Consider the following 20,483-nt stretch of genomic DNA (forward strand, 5'->3'; position numbering starts at 1 on the left):
TTTAACCTATTTTTATTATCTCCTCTGGTTTCTACTTCTTCTTGATCCAGTTTTGGTCATCTTGATAAATTCCTTTTTTTCCCTATTTTTGTCAAGGTTGCCAAATTAATTGATACAAAACCTTCCTCTCTTGGGAGTTTTACAACTTCCTCTCTCTGTGGTCACTTGCTTACTATTTATGAGGACATGTCTAATTGTTTTATGCTGACAATTGCCATTTAAAAAATATTATTAGTATTTTCAAAGAAACATCTTTGAATGATTTTTTAATCGTTATTAATGACAGTTATTACCTAAGGTAAAATCAAAATGTAATTTTGATTTCATTTCTCTTTTTTCTATTAACCACTACCTTCTTTGGGTTTATTTTGCTTTTATTTTTTCTAACATTTTGGTTGGAGTTGTAGTTCATGTTCATCCCTCTTATTTTCAAATAAAGCACTTCAGGTAATAAATTTTCAGAACTCCTTTGATTGCATCACAGAAATCTGCTATGCAATCTCAATGTTAATATCTAAATATTTCATAATTTCTATTTACCTCCTGTTGTTTTAATTTTTTTAATGTTTATTTATTTTTGAGAGAGAGAGAGAGAGAGAAAGAGAGAGAACATGAGTGGGGGAGGGGCAGAGAGAGAGGGACACACAGAATCTGGAAGCAGGTTCCAGGCTCTGAGCTGTCAGCACGGAGCCCGATGCCCGGCTGGAACTCGTGAACCACAAGATCATGACCTGAGCTGAAGTCGGATGCTTAACCAAATGAGCCAGTCAGGTGCCCCTCATCTCCTATTTATTCCAAAATAATTACAAGTATTTTTTTTCCCATTTTTAAGTGTACAGTTTTTATGGTATCTTTCTATTATTAATTTGCAATTATGTGCACTCTGTTTATTATAAAATGACCAATATGATAACATTTTGGAACTTGATGAACATATTTGATTAACATATGGTTAACATTTATACATGCTCCATGTATATGTGTAAAGATTGTATACTTGCATTAGAAACAACACTTTTTATGTTGTTAGTCTTTCCTTTTCCTGATTAAGTTTTGTCTACTGTAACTGCTGATTTCTGAAAAAGTTAAAAATAGTCCATTGTGACTGTGGATTTCTTAAGTACTCCTGTCTTTCTATCAGTTTTTTGTCTGTGTATTTTGAATCTATGCTCAATACATAAAGATTTAAAACTGTTAAATTTCTTAGAAGCTTGTTTCTTTTATGAGTATGAAATAAGGCTACATCACTTCACATGCTTTTCCCTCAAACCCTATTTTGTCTATTATCAGTTGAAGACCAGGGCCCTTAATTTTAAGCTTCCAGTGAGGAGCATATAGAGACATGTTGAAAAGCTTACTCTGAGAATCCTTAAATTCTTGAAGGTTTAACTAACCTGTTCTTATTATTTTCAAGTTTATTTTTTAAAGTATACAGTTCAGTGGTTTGTGGTACAATTGTCTCAGCACCATTTATTGAAAACACTATTTTTCTCCATTAAATTGTTTTGCCACCCTTGTCTAAAATCAATTGACCATAAATGTAAGCGTTTACTTCTGGACTCTCAATGCTGTTACGTTAATCTTTGCCTTATGCCACTAACACACAAACACACTTTATTCCTACAGCTTTGTAGTCAGCTTTGAAATTAGGAAATATAAGTCCTCCAACTTTGTTCTTCTTTTTCAAAATAATTTTCTTATTTTGGGCCCTTTGCACTTTCATATGAATTTTAGGATCAGTTGGCCAATAGCGACCAAAATAAATGCAGCTTGGCTTTTGGGAAGGATTGTATTGAATCTGTAAGTCAATTTAGGGATTGCCATCTTATTAATATTGACTTGTCCAATCCATGAACATAGGAGGTCTCCATTTCTTTAGGTTTTCTTTAAGTTTTTCCAATGATATTTGTAGTTTTCAGTGTATAAGCCTCATACTTCTTTCACCAAATTCATGCCTACGTATTTTATTCTTTTTGACATCACTGTACATGGAATTGTTTTCTTAATTTCTTTTTTAGATTATTCATTTTCATTGTAGAGAACACAACTGATTTTTGTATAGTGATCACACACCTTGCTGACTTCATTTATTAGTGCTAATAGTTTGGGTCATTTTACTTCCTTTCTGCTCTAGATGATTTAAATTTATTTTTCTTGTCTAATTTCCCTGGCTAGCACCTCTAGTACAATGTAACTAGATGTGGTAAGAGCAGACAACTTTGTCTTGTTCCTTACCTTGTGAAAGTATTCTATCTTTCAAAATTTGTTTTGTTTTGTTTGTAGATGCCCTTACTCAAGTTGAGGAAATTCTCCCTTATTTCTAGTTGTTTTTTTTTTTTGAGTGTTTTTATCTTGAAAAGATGTTGGATATTGTCAAATGTTCTCTCTGTGTCTATTAAGATAATCATATGTTTTTTGCCCTTTATTCTATTATTAGGGTATATTATCTTGATTGATTTGTATGTTGAACCATTCCTGGGATAAACCTCACATGGCCATGGTATATAATCCTTTTGGTATGTTGCTTAATTTGGTTTGAAAGTATTTGGCGGGGGGGGGGGGGGAATTTTGCATATATTTATAGAGATATCAGTCTGTAGTGTTCTTGTGATATCTTTGATTTTGGTACCAGAGTAAGAAGTTTTAAAATATTCCCCACTCGTGTACTTTTTTGGAGAGGTCTGTAAAGGATTGGTATAACTTGTTTTTTAAACATGGCACAGATGGGGCACCTGGGTGGCTCAGTCAGTTAACATCTGACTCTTGGTTTCAGCTCAGGTCATGATCTCAGTTTGTGGGTTTGAGCCCCGCATCAGGCTCTGCACTAGCAGTGTGGAGCCTGCTTGGGATTCTCTCCCTCTCTCTCTGCCCCTCCCCTGCTCTCTCTCTCTCTTTCAAATTAAATAAATAAAAACTTAAAATGAATAAATAAATAAACATGGAGCAGAATCAATTATGAGGCCATCTAGTTCGAGGGCTCTGTGTGTGTGTGTGTGTGTGTAAGAGAATTTGAATTTTCTTTGGTCTTCTCTCTCCCACCCTCCCCCCTCCCCCTCTACCTCTCTCTCTCCTCTCTCTCCCTCCCTCTCCTCTCTCTCTTCCCCTTCCTTCTCTATTTCTCTCTCCCCATCCTCCCCTCTCTCTCCCATCTCTCTCTCTTCCTCTCTTTTTCTCCCTCTTGTCTTCCTCTTCCTCCTTCTCCTCCCTCCTCTCCTTTTCTCTCCTTCTTCTCTCCCTTTTTCTCCCTCCCCCTTCTCCTCTCCCCCCCTTTCTTTCTCTCTCCCTTTCCTCTCTCTCCCCCATCTCTACCTCTCTCCTCTCTTTCTCTCCCTCCCTTTCCTTTCCAAAGCTGTAGAATTTATATATTCTGCTTTTTTTATTCTACAAATTACCCGTAGATTTTCAAGTACATAGTTAAGTGTGTATTTCTATGAACAACTAGATTTAATCCCTACCCTCCAACAAGACAGGAATCTAAGACATTTCTCCATCTCCTTAACACCTCCCTCCATCACCTCCCTTACTGCAACCATCAGTGAAGATTTTGATATTACTATAATTTGGGCTCCACAATTCTACTGATTTTTTAAAGTAATTAACACTTTGTTATTTTTTAAGACTGAGTGTTCTGGTTTTCCTTACTCCTCTTTGCTTCTTACTCCCTCCTCCTCTCAATATACGTATCTTCCTGTTGCTGTTCATTCTCTAGCAGCACTCTCAGAGACGGTGGTGGGTTTTCTGTACCCTTTACATTGGAAAATGTCTTAATTTTTCAATTACAAGTATTTCAGATATGAAAAAGTCCTTCTACAGTCCATGCTGGATTTAATAAGGTAAATTTTTTGCCATATTTGTCTGAGATCCTTTATTTTTGTAAAGGAATGAAATCATTACAGAAACAGCTAAAGTAATCCCCATCTTCTCTTATTCTCCCTTACCAAAATAACCATTTTTCCAAGATTCACACAGATAGAAAAATAGATAGATGGATAAATGAACGGATAGACACAAAAGTAACAAATACAACAGATAAAATTGGCATGTTTTAAAATACACATAGATGGTGTCATATATTAGTATCAGTTTGAGATCACTAACAACCAGTTTTTAACTGGTTTAACTGGTTTAAAAACAACACTAGTTTTTAAGATTTATCCCTGCTATCATATGCTGGTTTGCTTCTTTTTTTTAAGTTTGATTATTTATTTTGAGAGAGAGAGAGAGAGAGCAAGCAGAGGAGGGTCAGACAGAGAGAGAGGAAATTCCGGGAAGGCTCTGTGCTGTCAGCACAGAGCCCGATGTGGGGCTCGATCTCAGGAACCGTGAGATCATGACCTGAGCTGAAATCATGAGTCAGATGCTTAGCCAACTGAGCCACCCAGGCACCCCTGCTTTGCTTCTTTCTTATTGCTATGTAACATTCCAGCGTGTGTGTGTCTGTGTGTGTGTGTGTGTACAGATCAGATAGTGGAATATATATGTATTACATTATTATATTAGAATATATATATTCCACTCTTTACTTTCTCATTTCCCTGTTTACGCATTATTTCTACTTTTGTTCATCTTTACATGGCCTCACTGAGTGATAATAAAAACGGTGATCCAAATTGATATTTACAAATTTAAAAACATTGTCCCATTGTCTTGCATGAGTGTCACCTATGTCCATGAAGATGCCAGTCTTACTCTTTCTGTTTTGTAGCTGTTTGATGTTTTTCTCTAGATACTTAGAGGATTTACCTTCCCTTGAGGATTCTGGAATTTCCTTATGATGTGTCTTTTCATTTATTGTACTTGGAACTCAGTGAGCACTTTCAATGTCAGTACCGTTGTCTTTTTTTCAGATATGGGAAATTTTCATCTGCAATTACTTTGAGAATTGCTCCCCTCTTCCACGTCATCCTTTCTCTGGTCTCTTCCTGGAACTTAAATTTGATATATTTAAAACTTCTGAAACTATCCTCCTTCTCTCTTTATTTTTCTTTCATTTTTTTCTATCTCTTGGCGATCTTTGTACTATCCTCTCAGAGAATGCCTTAGCTTAATTTTCCATATCTTTAAGTGACTCCCTTCTGCTATTTAATCAATATTCAGTAAATATTTATTGAGCACCTAGCATGCACTAGGTACTGTCCTAGGTGTGGGGCGATAGCAGTGAACAAATAGTTACTGCCTTCAAGTAGCCTACTTTCTACTGATAGGAGCTGAAAAACTAAACAAACACATATCAAAGCAGTGGAAAGTGCTATGAAGAAAAATAGTACAGGATAAGAGTAAGAGTATGATGAAGGATGGAATAGAAAAGATGGTCAAAGGGTGCCTGAGTGGCTCAGTCATTTAAGTGTCCAACTCTTGATTTCAGCTCAGGTCATGATCTCATGGTTCATGAGTTCGACCCCCACATCAGTCTCCGCACTGAGAGCACAGAGCCTGCTTGGGATTCTCTGTCTCCTCTCTCTGCCCCTCTCCCTCTCTCACTCTCAAAAATAAGTAAATAAACATTTAAAAATAAACAGAAAAAGATGGTCAGGGAAGGTCTCTCAGATGAGATGACTTCTGAGAATATATCTAAAATTTCCTAAAATTCTTCACAATTATCTTTAAAAAGGTTTCCCAGGACAGAACGGCTTCTTCTAGTCCCTAATGTTCTAGGTTGACGGATCTCTTGTTGTGTATCTTACTAGACTTGACTCTTGGCTCTTGTGTAGAATGAGTTGCCTGCTCTAATCCTAAATAGTTCCAGCTCCTGGCTGGGAAAGCTGAGAAAGGCAGACCTAGACTGATCTGACCAGGGCACTACAGAGGAGCCAGGACACGATTCTGTCAAGCTGGGAGTTAAGGTAGGATCCCCTCCTGAGACAAGAGAAGATGCTGCCATCGGAGGACACGAGGCAAACGATGCCAGACCACCAAAGTCAATGGTGAGCAGAGGAACCTGGGTGGCTCAGTCGGTTAAGTGTCTGACTTCCGCTCAGGTCATGATCTCACGGTTCATGAGTCTGAGCCCTGCATCGGGCTCTGTGCTGACAACTCGGAGCCTGGAGCCTGCTTCGGATTCTGTGTCTCCCTCTCTCTCTGCCCTTCCCCCACTCTTGCTCTGTCTCTCTCTAGAAAATAAACAAACACCATTTTTTAAATGGTGAGCAGAGAGTTAGAATGAGGTAAAGCAGAGAGCAGACGCTTTAATGTTTGCAAAGTCTGAGGGCACTGGTGAAGAAAGCAAGCCCAAACATGGTGATGTGAACTTAGGAATACTGTTCAAACACTTATAATATAAAACTGTTCAAATGCTTATAATATCTCTTAGCATTTGTGGTTTTCTTCTGTGGGCTGGTTGAGATGTGATTAGTCAGGGGTGGGGGAAATGTTGGTCGGAAGTCTGGTATAATGGTAATATAGCAGACACTATTTGATATATAGCTCAATGTAAAAAGAATATCTAAAACTCAGTGCTGTTCTAAATGGCAGTTATAGGAGAAGATAAAATCCCCTTGACTAGGATCTGGCAGAAGAGAATCCAGCATTAGATGGCTGTTTGCACTAAGAACTTTTCGGCCCGGAATAAAAAGCCAAGATTCTGTGAGACTTCCCTGGAAGCACAAAATATGGCACGTATGAAGAGGAGAATGCATTGTTTACTACAGCCTGGGCTTATCCGTGGCACCAATAAATCCATAAATCTCAGTGGTTTAACACAAGAAAAGGTTTGATTTTCATTCACATACAGTCTGCCGGGGAAGGTGACTCTACAAAGCATGTCTCTTCCATCGGGTAACTCAGGCATTTCAGGCCACCTTCATCTTTTAATGAGATAGCTTCCACATATGGCTTCTATGGTTACAGAGTCAGGGGGAGAGCAGGCTGGATGTTCAGATGTAGTATTTCTAAGATCCGATCTGGGAATGGATTACAACTCTGATGCCTACCCTCGTTGGTGAGAGACAGGCATATGGTCCACTCTAACTGGAAGGGAGGTTGAGAAGTATCGTCATCGCATCCCATATACTCAGGAAGAGAAAGATTAAATGGAATTTAGTGACCGTGCAGCATTGTCTTTACCCCAGAATTACACCTCTAATAGGAAAAGCCTCTAAGAACAGATTTTCAATTACTCCATACATTAAAAAATTCATAACGGGTTCTCTATGTCCCAAGTGAAAGTGCTGTGACACCAACTCCTCAAAAAATAAAAGCTTGACCACCTGGACAGTTACACCACATTAGCACCTGGACTACAGATACCTTGGGAGCAATTAAAGGAGAGAAGACTCTCTCTCTCAAATGGCTTTTTGTCAGTTCATTTGCAAAAACACTTTGGGTCCCTTGGGAGACAGCAAAGATAAAAATCTATTCATGACATTCCTCCTTCTAGGCACATTCTATGGCCTTTCCAGGGTCAGGAAAATGTGTGGCCTGTCTAAAGTCATCAGCCAGGTCACCGTGTCAGTATGAGGCTGCTTATGCTTTTCCTATGCACACATGAGGTCAAGAGATCTTTCCATTAGACAATGGGCCCCTTGCAGGTATGCTTTGGATTGGGGGTTGGGGGGGGGGGGGGCCAGAAGGGGCGGCTAAAGAGGGTCAAGCCATTTGACTAAATCTCCTAACCCAGAATTCTTCTCTAAGCCAAATCAACAAAACAGATGTGGTTCTCCCATTAGCCTTTATTTGTTGTAATTACCCACTAATGTGCCTTTAAGGGATTTAGAGGCACATTAGCCTTGAGCCTTGCAACAAACCCAACAAGTCCCAGGTTGTTGGGCTCTCGTGACACTAAAGACTCAAATTTCCCACCTGCATGTGTTTTAAAGGTGGACTGATTAGAATTCAACTGAGCAGAACCCTATGGTAGATTCATGCCCGATGAATTTAAAGAGATACCCTTTATTTCCAGAATCCAATATGCTTTAATCCTGAGACCTTCAGGAAGCAGTTACATTATGGAAAGAAAGATACAAGTCTCAGAAAGCCACAGACCCTAATTTTATTCCTCTCCCCATGACTTTCTAGCTCATGAACCTTTCGAGAAACACCAAACCTCTCAAAAACCTCAGTTTCCTCATCTGTACAATGGACTGGTAAGGAAACAATGGAGTCAAAGGGTTGTTTTGAGAATTGAGAGAGATAACAATTCAAAGTAACCGGCACCTACCAGCTGCTCAAAAATCTTAGTTTCTCCTCACCCACCCCTTATCCCATGCCTGACAAACTTTCTTTTAATTATTTGGTGTTCCCAACTGGATCGCTGCTTTTCCCTTTCTTCTACTACCCTGTAGATGAACTCTGTGGAATACCAAACATCCGAATGAGAAGTAAAACTTTCATCAGTAACAGCTTCCGCTCCCGGAGGGGAATTTGGGCCAAATTATTTGACTCTTAGGAATACATGCATGTGCAGAAAATTCTCATTTGTCTCTTTATTTCAGGACTTCTACCTCAAACATAAACTTAGTATGTTGAAATATTCATTTGTTAAGCTCCTACGCCTAAAGCAACGTACCAGAGATTCCCCAAAAAGTAGAAACTTTGGGATAATCATCATGAGCTCCCTCAGGACTCCTGGATATATATGACCAGAGGCGTTAATGATGCAGCAAATGGAGAATCCTACAACCTTCTAGGGATTCAAGCAGCTGTGACTAATAGACTTATACACAGGAGACATCAAATAAATATCATATCTATAGGAAATCCTCAGTTTACTAGAATACTTCGGGTGGGAATTTTCTAATTCATTTCATTCCTATTTCATTGAGAGTCAACTAGAAACACCTGATTTTTTGGTTTACCTTTGTTGTTGAAAATCTTCCTAAAATGTAAATATTCTAAAAGACTTCTAAAGAGCACGATAGACTGGCTATCCAGAGGACGCTGTTTCTTAAGAGGAGAAAGGCAGCACGGTATAGACCAGAAGCTACCAGGCCCGGAATCTACTTCTAGAATTTTCACTAGTCTAATCATGTACCTTTAGATACTTCTAGGGTCCTCAGTTTCCACTGAAATACATTCAATTATTTATAATGTGACGTTTAGGTGTAAAAATTCCGCAAAAATATAGCAAAGTGAGCGAATTTCTTTAACTGACAGCTGTTGAGGGTCTATAGGTCACATTAGCAATTATGATTTGTATTGTTATTGTCACGACCTGTGAAAGTCATTCATGTCGATGAGGATGTAAAAGACTAGTGCAAAGATTAACCACAGGGCTATTTGCTGCAGCATAATTCAAACGCATGAAAAACTGCAATCATCCCAAATGTTCCATGTATTTGGAATATATGGGCCTGGGATCTTTCCATGTGTCTCCCCTCCCACAGCTCCCTTATGGAAAAACTGACAATAGGTAGTTTCTTCTTCTTCTTGGTGTGAAGTCCTATACTGTGTTATAGGAACCCTGCTACTCTGGTCACAATAGATGAGACTTGGGGTTGAGCCATGAGGGATCAAGGTGAACTTGGGTGAGATGGTCATTTTGGAGGCCATCTTTCTATCATGTGGCTTGGCTCATAGCCCAGTATACATGCTCCACATTAAATGGTTTTAAAAATTGATCCAAACAGATTCTTTGTCTTAGGAACTGTAAGACAGAAGAAAGTCCCAGTCACTATAGGTGGAGGTCCACTGAGCTGGCCTTATATCTTAAAGATGAATCGTTGTTCCAATTTTTCTTAATGTTTCATCCCCAGAATATCTGAACGGCCACGAAGACAGCTTTCTTGATTCCTCCATATTCTAATCATAACTTTCATTTCTTAAGTAACCTAGCTGTGTGTCTTCTTTGCAAACTAAAAGTAGTTAGTATAAATAAAAGATTATATATGGACCTATAAATATATTTAACAAATATTAGTATAAAAATAAGTCTAAAATTCGATAATTCTTCAAAAATTACATACGCACAGAAGGGGATCAGGAAGGGCATGCATCAAAGTGATAATAATGTATACATTTGTGAAAACATGGGTATTTACTTTTATTTTCTACTTTTCATTCGTCTTTGTTTTTCAGTTTTTCAACAAATAAAAGAGATGATTCTTATTAGAGGGAAAAAAGGGTTTTTATTTTTCCCTCTTCATTTTAAAAATAGTAAGTTCTTTCCAGTTCAGGCACAATGTGCCATAGACTCACTTTTCCCTGCTCCTCCCTGTAAATATAACTAAACATCCTGGAGCTGATTCATCAGACAATCTAAAAAACAATTTCCAAGACTTGGAATTAGAAGATGCACTAGCTAAAGACGTCATGACTTTTTTTTTTAAATTTTTTTTTAACATTTATTTATTTTTGAGACAGAGAGAGAGAGAGAGAGAGCATGAACAGGGGACGCTCAGAGAAAGAGGGAGACACAGAATCTGAAACAGGCTCCAGGCTCTGAGCTATCAGCACAGAGCCCGACGCGGGACTCGAAGCCACGGACCTCGAGATGGTGACCTGAGCCGAAGTCGGCCGCTTAACCAACTGAGCCACCCAGGCGCCCAAAGCCTTCACGACTTTTGAGATCATCATCACAGTGAGTCTCGTGTAGGTTCTTTCTAGGGTCCATATATCACAGACCCGGCACCAGAGATCTACAACCTGGAATCAACCTCAGGCATAGACAAATAGAACAGGTTGCCCTCTCTAGATAAATAACCAGGAGCAGGACACCCCAGCAAGACCTAGTGGAGAGATCTACCCTAATCCATACCTGAGGCAATGGCAGGCTCAATCAGGAGCAGCAGCAGCAACCAAAACCCAATGTTTCCAGAACCACCCATCCATTTACACTGGGCAGCCCTACAGGAATTAAGTAAGAGCTGAACAGAGCCAGAAGAATGAAGTAAACCAAAATAACATTGCAGGGACTCTGAAAACTAAATTCTCATTGAAATGATAGTTCACGAAAACAATTCAGAACCTAACTCTAACTAGAGTGGCTGCTTATTAGAAGCCGAAATAAGATCAAAAGTCTCCAAACATCACATTCAAGATGTCCAGGATATCTTATATACTGTCACCAGTTTTACCTCCAATACATACATACATACATAAAATGATGGATGTTAACTAGACTTACAATGGCAACCATTTTGTAGTGGATACAAATATCAAATAATTTTGCTATAAGCTTGAAACTTATATAGTGTTATAAACCAATCTTACCCCAATTAAAAAAAAAATGTCCAGATACAATCAAAACCACTCATCAAATGAGAAACCATGAAAAGTACAACTGAACTGAGAAAAGGCAGTCAACTGATACCAACACTGAGATGAATCAGATAACGGGATTATCTGATGAGGATTTAAAAGTAGCCATTGTAAAAATGATTTCTCAGAGAAAGACAAATATCATATGACTTTCCTCATATGAGGACTTTAAGATACAAAACAGATGAACTTAAGGAAGGGAAGCAAAAGTAATATAAAAACAGGGATGGGGACAAAACATAAGAGACTCTTAAATACGGAGAACAAACAGAGGGTTACTGGAGGGGTTGTGGGAGGGGGAGATGGGCTAAATGGGGAAGGGGCACTAAGGAATCTACTCCTGAAATCATTGTTGCACTATACGCTAACTAATTTGGATGTAAATTTTAAAAAATAAAAAATAAAATTAAAAAAATGATTTCACAATCCGATTTTTGTGAAATTTTTTAAAAAATAGAAAAGCTTAACAAGGAAATAGAAGTGTTTTTAAAAGAACCAAGTGGAAATTACAGAACTGCAAAAAAAAAAAAAAAAAAAAAAACTGAAATACAAAAAAAATTCACTGGATAAGCTCAGTGGTAAAGTGAAGATAATAGAATTAGCGAAGCTGAAGACAGATCAACAGACTTTATTAAAAAAAAAAAAAAAACTAAAAAAAAAGACTTTTAATGAATAGATACATAGAACTTACAGGGTAAAAATAAAAGCTAAAATATTTGTATCACTGAAGTTCCCGAACAAAAGGAAATAGTGTAGGACTAAGAAGGCATTCAGAGAAATAATGGCTGAAAACTTCCCCAATCTGGTGAAAGATTCAAACCACGGGATCCAAGAAACTGAACAAACCCACGTAGCGTAACTTCAAAGAGACTGCCACAAAAGACACTACAAGTAAACTTCTGAAAACAAAAGATAAAGAAAAAGTCTTAGTAACACTCAGAGACAAATGTTATATTACCTGCAGAGGGACACCGATTTGAATGAAAGCAGATTTCTCATTTGAAACCATGGAGGCCAGAAGGAAGTGACACAAATAAATATTGTGCTAAAAGGTAAATACTGTCAACTTTGGTTTCTTTAACTGACAACACCATTTTTTTAGGAATAAAGGGGAAATAAAAATGTTCTCAAGTGAAAGGAAACTAATACGACTTGTCACTAGCAGACTTACCCTTAAAAAATGAGCACTCAAAATAGAAACAAATAATAACAGAAGAAGGCTGGTATTCTGGGGCCTTCATAAGGGAAAAAAGAACATCCAAATAGGTGAAATTTAGGAGTAATTATAATAGACTATTCTTCACCTTGTGATATTCTGAAATTACATTTTACGGTTGAAGCAAAAAGTGTAACACATCACCATCTTATGTGGTATTTAATTTAGGTAGAACAAATGCTGAAGATAATTATATTTTTAAAAAATATTTTTAAAAGTGGGGAGAGTAAAGGGACCTAAATGGTTTCACTACTTCACTCTAAGCAGTAAATCATAAATACCCATAGGCTATGATTATATATGATTATATATATGCATATATATATATGCATATATATATGCATATATATGAAAACTCTACAAACAAGATATTTAAAACATTGTAAGTAAATCAAAATAGAATTCTAAGAAATGTTCAAGTAGTCCACAATAAGACACACACACACACAAAAAGGAAATAGAGGAATGAGAAACAGAGAACAAACAGAAAATTAAAAAATAAAAAGGCAGACTTAAGTCCTAATATCAAGAATTACCTTAAATGTAAATCACCAAAATACACCAATTAAAAACAGTCATTGACAGAGATTATTTTTATTTTTTTTAATTTTTTTTAATGTTTATTTATTTTTGAGAGAGAGAGAGACAGAGCATGAGTGGGGGAGGGGCAGAGAGAGAGGGAGACACAGAATCCAAAGCAGCCTCCAGGCTCTGAGCTGTCAGCAGAGAGCCCGACGTGGGGCTCGAACTCATGGACCGTGAGATCACGACCTGAGCCGAAGTTGGACACTTAAACGACTGAGCCACCCAGGTGCCCCCACAGAGATTATTTTTTAAAAAAACATGAACAGCTAAATGTTTTCTAGAAGTATTATCTATTAAAAATAAGTCTCTGCAGCAAACAACAGAGCTTCAAATACATAAAACAAAACCAACAGATATGAAAGGAGAAACAGACAAATATAGTTAGAGACTTCATCATCCGACTCTCACCAATTGATAGAATTAATAGACAGAACACCAATAAGGACATAGAACTCAATACTACCATCAGCCAACAGGGTCTAATTGACATTTATAGAACATTCCACCTAAAAGCAGCAGAATAGAGATTATTTTCTAGAGTCCATCACACATTCACCAAGATAGACCATATTGCGATTTGTAAAAGAAATTTTAAAATGTAAAAGAATTGAAATCATACAGAGTATACCTCTGACTATAATGGAAGTTAAACTAGAAATCAGTAACAGAAGGACAATGGAAAAATCTTCAAGCACATCTAAATTAAACAACACACTTCTAAATAATCCATGGCTTAAAGAAAAAAATCACAAAGGAAATTCTTAAAAGTACAGAGAACTGGTGTGCCTGGGGGGCTCAGTCAGTGAAGCATCCAACTCTTGATTTGGGCTCAGGTCATGATCTCACAATTTGTGGGATCAAGCCCTGTGTGGGGCTCCGTGCTGACAGCACGCATCCTGTTGGGGATTCTCTCTCTCTCTCAATGCCCCTCCCCTGCTCACATACACACCTTCTCTCTCTCAAAATAAATAACTGAAGTTTAAATAAAGTGCATAGAACTGAAAATGAAAATACAACGTATCAAAATCTTGGAGGCACATCTAAAACAATGCTGAGAGGGAAATTTATAATCCTAAATGTTTATATTAGAAAAGAGGAAAGTTCTTAGGTCAAGAATCTAGTTCCTATCTCAAGAAACTAGAAAAAGAAGAGCAAAATAAACCTAAAGCAAGCATAAAGAAGGAAATAGCAAAAACAGAGCAGAAATAAATGAAATTTTAGAAAGGAAACTAATAGAGAAAATTAATGGAACAAAAAGTTGGTCCTTTGGGGAAAACCCAATTTCTAGCAAGACAAAGACAAAAAGGGAGAAGACACAAATCACCAATATCAATAACGAAACAGGGGAAACCACAACAGACCTTTCAACCATTAAAAGGATAACAAAGGAATATCACGAACAACTTTAGATCATAAATTCAACAATTTAGAAGAAATAAACCAATTCCTCAAAACCACAATCATAACTCAGCCCAGATTAAGCAGATAATTTGAATAGTCCTATAACACTAAAAAGAATTGCACTTGTAATTTCAAAGCTCCTAAAAATTAGTTTTACTGAAGATTTTTACCAAACATTAAAAGAATTCACACCAATTTTATAGAAAATTGAAGAGGAAGGAACACTTCCCAACTCATTTTATGAGGTCAGTATTAGCTTAATACTGAAACCAGACAAATTCAGGGACAACAAAACAAAAACCTACAGATCAATATATCTCATAAGTTTAAACAAAATCCTCCACAAAATATTAGCAAATCAAATCTAGAAATACATAAAAGGAATAGTATACTACAACCAGGTGGGATTACATATTAACAAGTTAAAGAAGAAAAATAACAAGACCAAATCAGTTAATACAAAAAAGCGTTTGACCCAATTCAACACCCAGTTATGATAAATACTGTCAACAAACTAGGAATAAAGGGGAATGTTGTCAACCTCATAAAGAACATCTCCAAAAATTCTGCAGCTAACATCATGCTTAATGGTTAAAGACTGAATGCTTTCCTCTTCAAGATCAGGAACAAGGCAAGGATATCTGTTCTCACCACTGTTATTCAGCATAGTAACAGAAGATCTAGCCAGTGCAATAAGGCAAGAAAAATTAAAAAACAGGCAGATTAGAATGAAAAGAATAAAACTCATTATTGGCAGATGAGATGATTTTGTACATGGAAACCTCCAAGAAATCCACAACAAACTTCTAAAACAAATAAGTGAGTCCATCACATTGACAGGATACAAGATTAACACACAAAAGTCAATTATATTTCTGTGCACCAATAATGAACACATTCAAACAAAATTAAAAGTGTAATACCATATTCAATTACTCTAAGAAGATTACATGCATAGGTATAAACCTAACAAAACTGTAAGAGTCTATATGCTGAAAAATCACAAAATGGTCATTTTTAAAAAAGTCAAAAGGCCTAAATCATTAGAGAGAGAGGCCATGTTGATGGATTGGAAGATTCAGTGTAAAAAAGTTTCCAATTCTTCCCAAGTTGATCTATAGGTATAAAGCGATTCTCATCAAAACTGTAGCAAAATGTTTTAGATAAATAGACAAGCTTATTCTTAAACTTGTATGGAAAGGAAGAGGCGCTAAAGGAGCCCAAACAATTTTGAAAACAAAGAATAAAGGAGAAAGAATCATTCTTCATGATATTAGCATCCACTATATGCCATAATGATCCAGACACTATGATACTGGTGGACTGCTACCTAGATCAGAATAGAGAAGAGGACCTGTAAATAGACTCACACAAATATGCCCATTTAATTTTTGACAAAGAAACAAAAATGATTGAATAAAAAAAAGCAGACTTTCTTTAAAAAAAAGAAAGATACTGGAATATTAGAAATCCATATAGGAAAAAAATAAACCCTAAACTAAATCTCATTCCTTATGCAAAAATGAATTCAAAATGCATCATGCACTTAAATACAAATTATAAAAATAAACTTTTGGGGGTACAAATAGGAGAAAATCTTTAGCTCCTAGGTCTAAGCAAAGATTTCTTAGATTTGATACCAAAATCACAACCTGGAGAAAGAAAAATTTATAAATTAGACCACATCAAAATTTTAAAGATTTTTTTTAAAGTTTATTTATTTTGAGAGAAAGTATGAGGGGGGGGAAGGACAGAGAGAGAGGGAGAGAGAGAATCCCAAGCAGGCTCCATGCTGTCAGCATGGAAACCAATGCGAGGCTCAATCTCACAAACTGTGAGATCATGACCTGAGCTGAGACCAAGAGTCAGATGCTTAACCGACTGAGCAACGCAGGTGCCCCAGACCACATCAAAATTTTAAAACCTTGCTCTGTGAGTGACCTTGTTAAGATGAAAAGACAAATTACAGAACTGGAGAAAATATTTGGAAATCACATATCCAACAGAGGACTCATATCTAAAATATATACAAGGAACGCTCAAAGTTGAACATTTAAAAAAATCCAATCAGAAAATAGGCAAAAGACTTCCATAGATTTTTCACTGAAGAAGATATATAGACTGCAAATAGGCTTATAAAAAGATATTCAACATCATTAGCCATTAGGGAAACTCAAATGAAAATCACAATGATTTATCACTATGTACCTATTAAAATGGGTAAAATTAAAAAGGAGTTATAACACCAAATGCTGACAAGGATGTGGAAAAAGTGAATTACTCATACATCACTGGTGGGAATATAAATAGAACAGCCACTCTAGAAAATATTTTGCAGTTTCTTTTAAAACTAAAAATGGACTTACCATATAACCTGGCAATAGTACTTGTGGGCATTTATCCCAGATTGGGGGAAAATTATTTTTATGTTGAAATGTGTACAAATTTTAAAGCAACTTTATTCATAAGAGCCAAAAAGTGAAAATACGCTAAATGCCCTTCAGTGGGTAAGTAGTTGACCAAACCGTGGTACCTCAAGGTCAGGGAACACCATTCAGCAAGAAAAAGGAACAGACTGTTGCTACACGCAATAAGCTGGGTGAATTTCAAGGAAATGCTGGTGAGTGAGTGAAGAAGCCAGTCTCTAAAGGATATAAACTGCATGATTCCACACATATGTTAATGAAATAACATAATTACAGAGATGGAAAACATATCAGAGTTTGCCTAGATGAGGCGGGGAAGTAGATGTGACTATTGAAAGAGCAGCATGATTGGAGCCTTGTGGTGATGTTTCAGTTGTGGGTCCTGTTCACGGTGGTAGCTACACAAAGCTACGTGTGACGAAACTGCATTCAGCCACACACACACACACACACACACACACGCACACACACACACAAGTGCCTGTATAACTGATGACACTTTAATAAGCTCTGTGGAGTACCAATGTCGATTTCCTGGTTTTGATACTATACTATAGTTATGCAAGATGTTCACTTAGAAGGAGATGGGGTGGAACGGGTGACGAACCTCCCTGTACATTTCTCTGGAACGTCTTGTGAATCTATAGTTACTGCAAAGTGAAAAGTTAAAGATAATAGTAAGTGCTATTTAAAATATTTGCTTCAGAAAAAAAAATTTTAATAAAATAAAATATTTGCCTCAGGGGTGCCTGGGTGGCTCAGTCAGTTAAGCCTCCAACCTCAGCCCAGGTCATGATCTCGCAACTCATGGGTTCGAGCCCCGCATCGGGCTCTATAATGACAGCTCAGAGCCTGGAGCCTGCTTCAAATTCTGCCTTCTCTCTCTACCCTTCCCCTGCTCATGTTCTGTCTCTCTCTGTCTCTCAAAAACATAAAATAAAATAATTAAATAAAATATTTGCTTCAGGAAAAAGCACATATGTGTCTGCACTTCCGTTTATTATTTTTCTCCAGAATTTCCCAGAAAGAACAGGCTGTATCCAGATAAAAAATGGGAAATGTAGCACAATAAAAAGAGAGACATCTTAGAATTACGTGGTTATTAAATACTTTGCTAAACCTAACAATCACCCGATCTAAAGTAATTTAACTAGGTCGCAAGCAATAAAAAAGTGTGTATAACAGCGATCTTCCAGCTATTTTCATTGCCCACCCCCCACCCCCTTAGGTGGCCGTGAAAGCAGAACAAAGTGGTATCGACTGAGGATGGTAACCGTGAGTTTAAAGAAAGGTGGGCAGTCTCACTGGAGATGACGTCTGGGCCTTGAGGAGCAAACCGGAGAAAAGGAAGAGAAACCCTCGATGCAGGCCATCTCGAATGAGCTGTGGAAGGCAACGACCAGCTCTCAGTGCCCACTTTGTATAAAACACCAGGCGAGCTTCACCCGGTGTGTGCGGGTTTAGGGGGAGAGAAAGAAAAAGTGAAAAGAGGAAGAAATCGAGAAGAGAACGCGCTCGGGAGTCAGAGCTCAAGAGTATGAGAAAGTCACCGATGGGGAAAACACAGAAGGAAAACTGTCCAGCAGCCAGGTACTAGTCATAACAACTGTTACTATCTTACCCTGTGAGATACTTTCCTTCCAGTCCGCGACAGAAATAAACACAAACTACACCGGACACCTGGATTATGTTACCATTTAATTGTTTGCCTAGAATTAAAAGGTTTGAGGAACTAGGAGATCCCAGAACCTTGCTCCTTTGTTCTCACTGACTGAAATAAATTGTCCTGTTTGCCAATTTGCTTTTCCACAAAGAGAGGCTCCATCCTGTCTCTGAGTTGGTTTTTTTTTTTTCCAAAAGCTTATTTCTGCATTTTAAAATTCATTTTCAAGACTCTATTTAGCTGAGATGAGAATAAAACCGTTTAATGACCGAAGTTTGGAATCTAAGTAGCTGAAATTATTTATGTAGATCATTAGAAATACATGAGTGGCCTCCCTGGTTTCCTGTCTAGGGAAAGCTTATCATTAAACACGCTTTCTAGCCGTTACCAAAACTGATGCAACACCCAGTTCAAATCTTCTACAGACCTTCATTTATATTTCCAAAAGCAACAGCTCTTTTCTGCAAACAATGAACATGCTTGTTACGGGTTTAAATTAGAATTCTTCATTTGGAATTTGTGAATATGGGGATATTCTGGGAAATGTCCAGAAAAAAAAAAAATCCTGCCAAGGGTTCAGCAAACAGTTGCATAACCCTCTTTTTATCTGGGGTGTTGACCCAGCCATTCATTCCATGTTTGCTGTGGTGAGTTCAGCTAAGCTGGTTCCCAAGGCAACCGTAATCCCTGAACAGAGCCAGCTCCATTGGTGGTCAGTTACTACACGCTTTGTCCTGTCAGTGTCCTGTAACCGATTGAATGGAGAGACAGAAAACAAGCACCTTCAGTAAACATGACCTAATGAGGGTGGCGGCCTCCGACTAACTGCAGTGAGCTGCCTGGAAGGCTCCGGAAGAAGCCAGGACTCTCACGTGGACAGAGGCGCCACCCCCCAAAGGGCCTCCTCTCATAAAGACTCTTAGTTTGGGGTTTCATGGCATCAAACTATCCGACTCATCTCCAGGGCCAAGGAATGATCTTTTGATTGACTGACCTTTTCTAATAACTCCGTCCATCGATGAAGTCGGGACTCCCAAAGAGAAACAGTTCGCAGTTAGTTTCCTTGCAAAGTCTTTGAGCCGGAGGGTGGGGAGGAGGGGAGTGAGAGCCAGTGAGCGGCTCTACTGGACTCCAGCTGGGCGAGGGCAGGCGGTGGCTGAGCAGGGACCGTGAGCACGTGACCCCTTCCTGCGGGGCCAGGGAGCCCCCTTCATCAGGGGCAGTTCTCACTCTACAGCACGCAACCAGGCCGCTGGAGCGGTGCAGTGTGGAAGGCCTTGGTACCCCACGGGAAAGCGTCTCTGGAAGTTCAGAGCTCAGTGGCCATTGCAGACTTACCTGCGTTGTTTCCTGGGCTCCTTTTCAATGAATATGGATTGAGTGAGTTGCACTGTGCTAGGATACTTTTGACTGCCAAGGTCATTAACGGACGCACCCCGATTGATAACGAGAGTCACGAATGTAACGCCTAGCCGAGACTTCGATTTCGATAACCACTTAGCGCCTGGTTTCTTTCCAGTTCCTTTTGCCAACTCTTCCTCCAGAGAGAGAGGAAAATCGGTAATCTTACAATGAGATGTATTACAGGAAGAATGCCTTTCCATGGGAAAGCCGTCCCATCAGTGGTACTCGCTTCAAGTCTGCTTAACTACACCAGTGGGGACTGTGTACTTACCTAAATTTGTCACATTTAGGGTTGTTCATAGCAGTGGTTCTCACCTGGTTGTGCCTCAGAATCATCTGGAGAACTTATATGTGCAAGTGCCAGGCCACATCGCGGACACATGCTGGTGTTCTATGAAGTTTTTCTGCTGTGGGGGGCCTGGGTGGCTCAGTCAGTTAAGTGTCTGACTTTGGCTCAGGTCATGATCTCACAGTTCACGGGTTGGAGCCCCGCATTGGGCTCTGAGCTATATTATAGTCATGTTATATGTTATAGTTGACTTCAGCCAACAGAGGAGGGAGGGAAGAAAGGAAGCATACATACCTATCTGAGTTC

The 20,483-nt window shown here is 38.3% G+C and overlaps 1 long non-coding RNA gene across 2 annotated transcripts in view; it reads right to left on the reverse strand.

Moving 5' to 3' along the window:
- Window positions 1-19,676, reverse strand: part of LOC128775018 (uncharacterized) — a 57,672-nt gene extending 37,996 nt beyond the window's left edge. For both annotated transcript variants that reach the window (XR_008419585.1, XR_008419586.1), the window contains exon 1: window positions 19,479-19,676. This is a non-coding gene — a long non-coding RNA (uncharacterized LOC128775018). The remainder of the gene's footprint in view (window positions 1-19,478) is intronic.
- Between the last annotated feature and the right edge of the window lie 807 nt (window positions 19,677-20,483).

The sequence above is a fragment of the Panthera pardus genome, unplaced genomic scaffold (genome assembly GCF_024362965.1).
Source record: "Panthera pardus isolate Hobbes unplaced genomic scaffold, ASM2436296v1 HiC_scaffold_6, whole genome shotgun sequence".
In the NCBI taxonomy this organism is placed as follows: domain Eukaryota; kingdom Metazoa; phylum Chordata; class Mammalia; order Carnivora; family Felidae; genus Panthera; species Panthera pardus.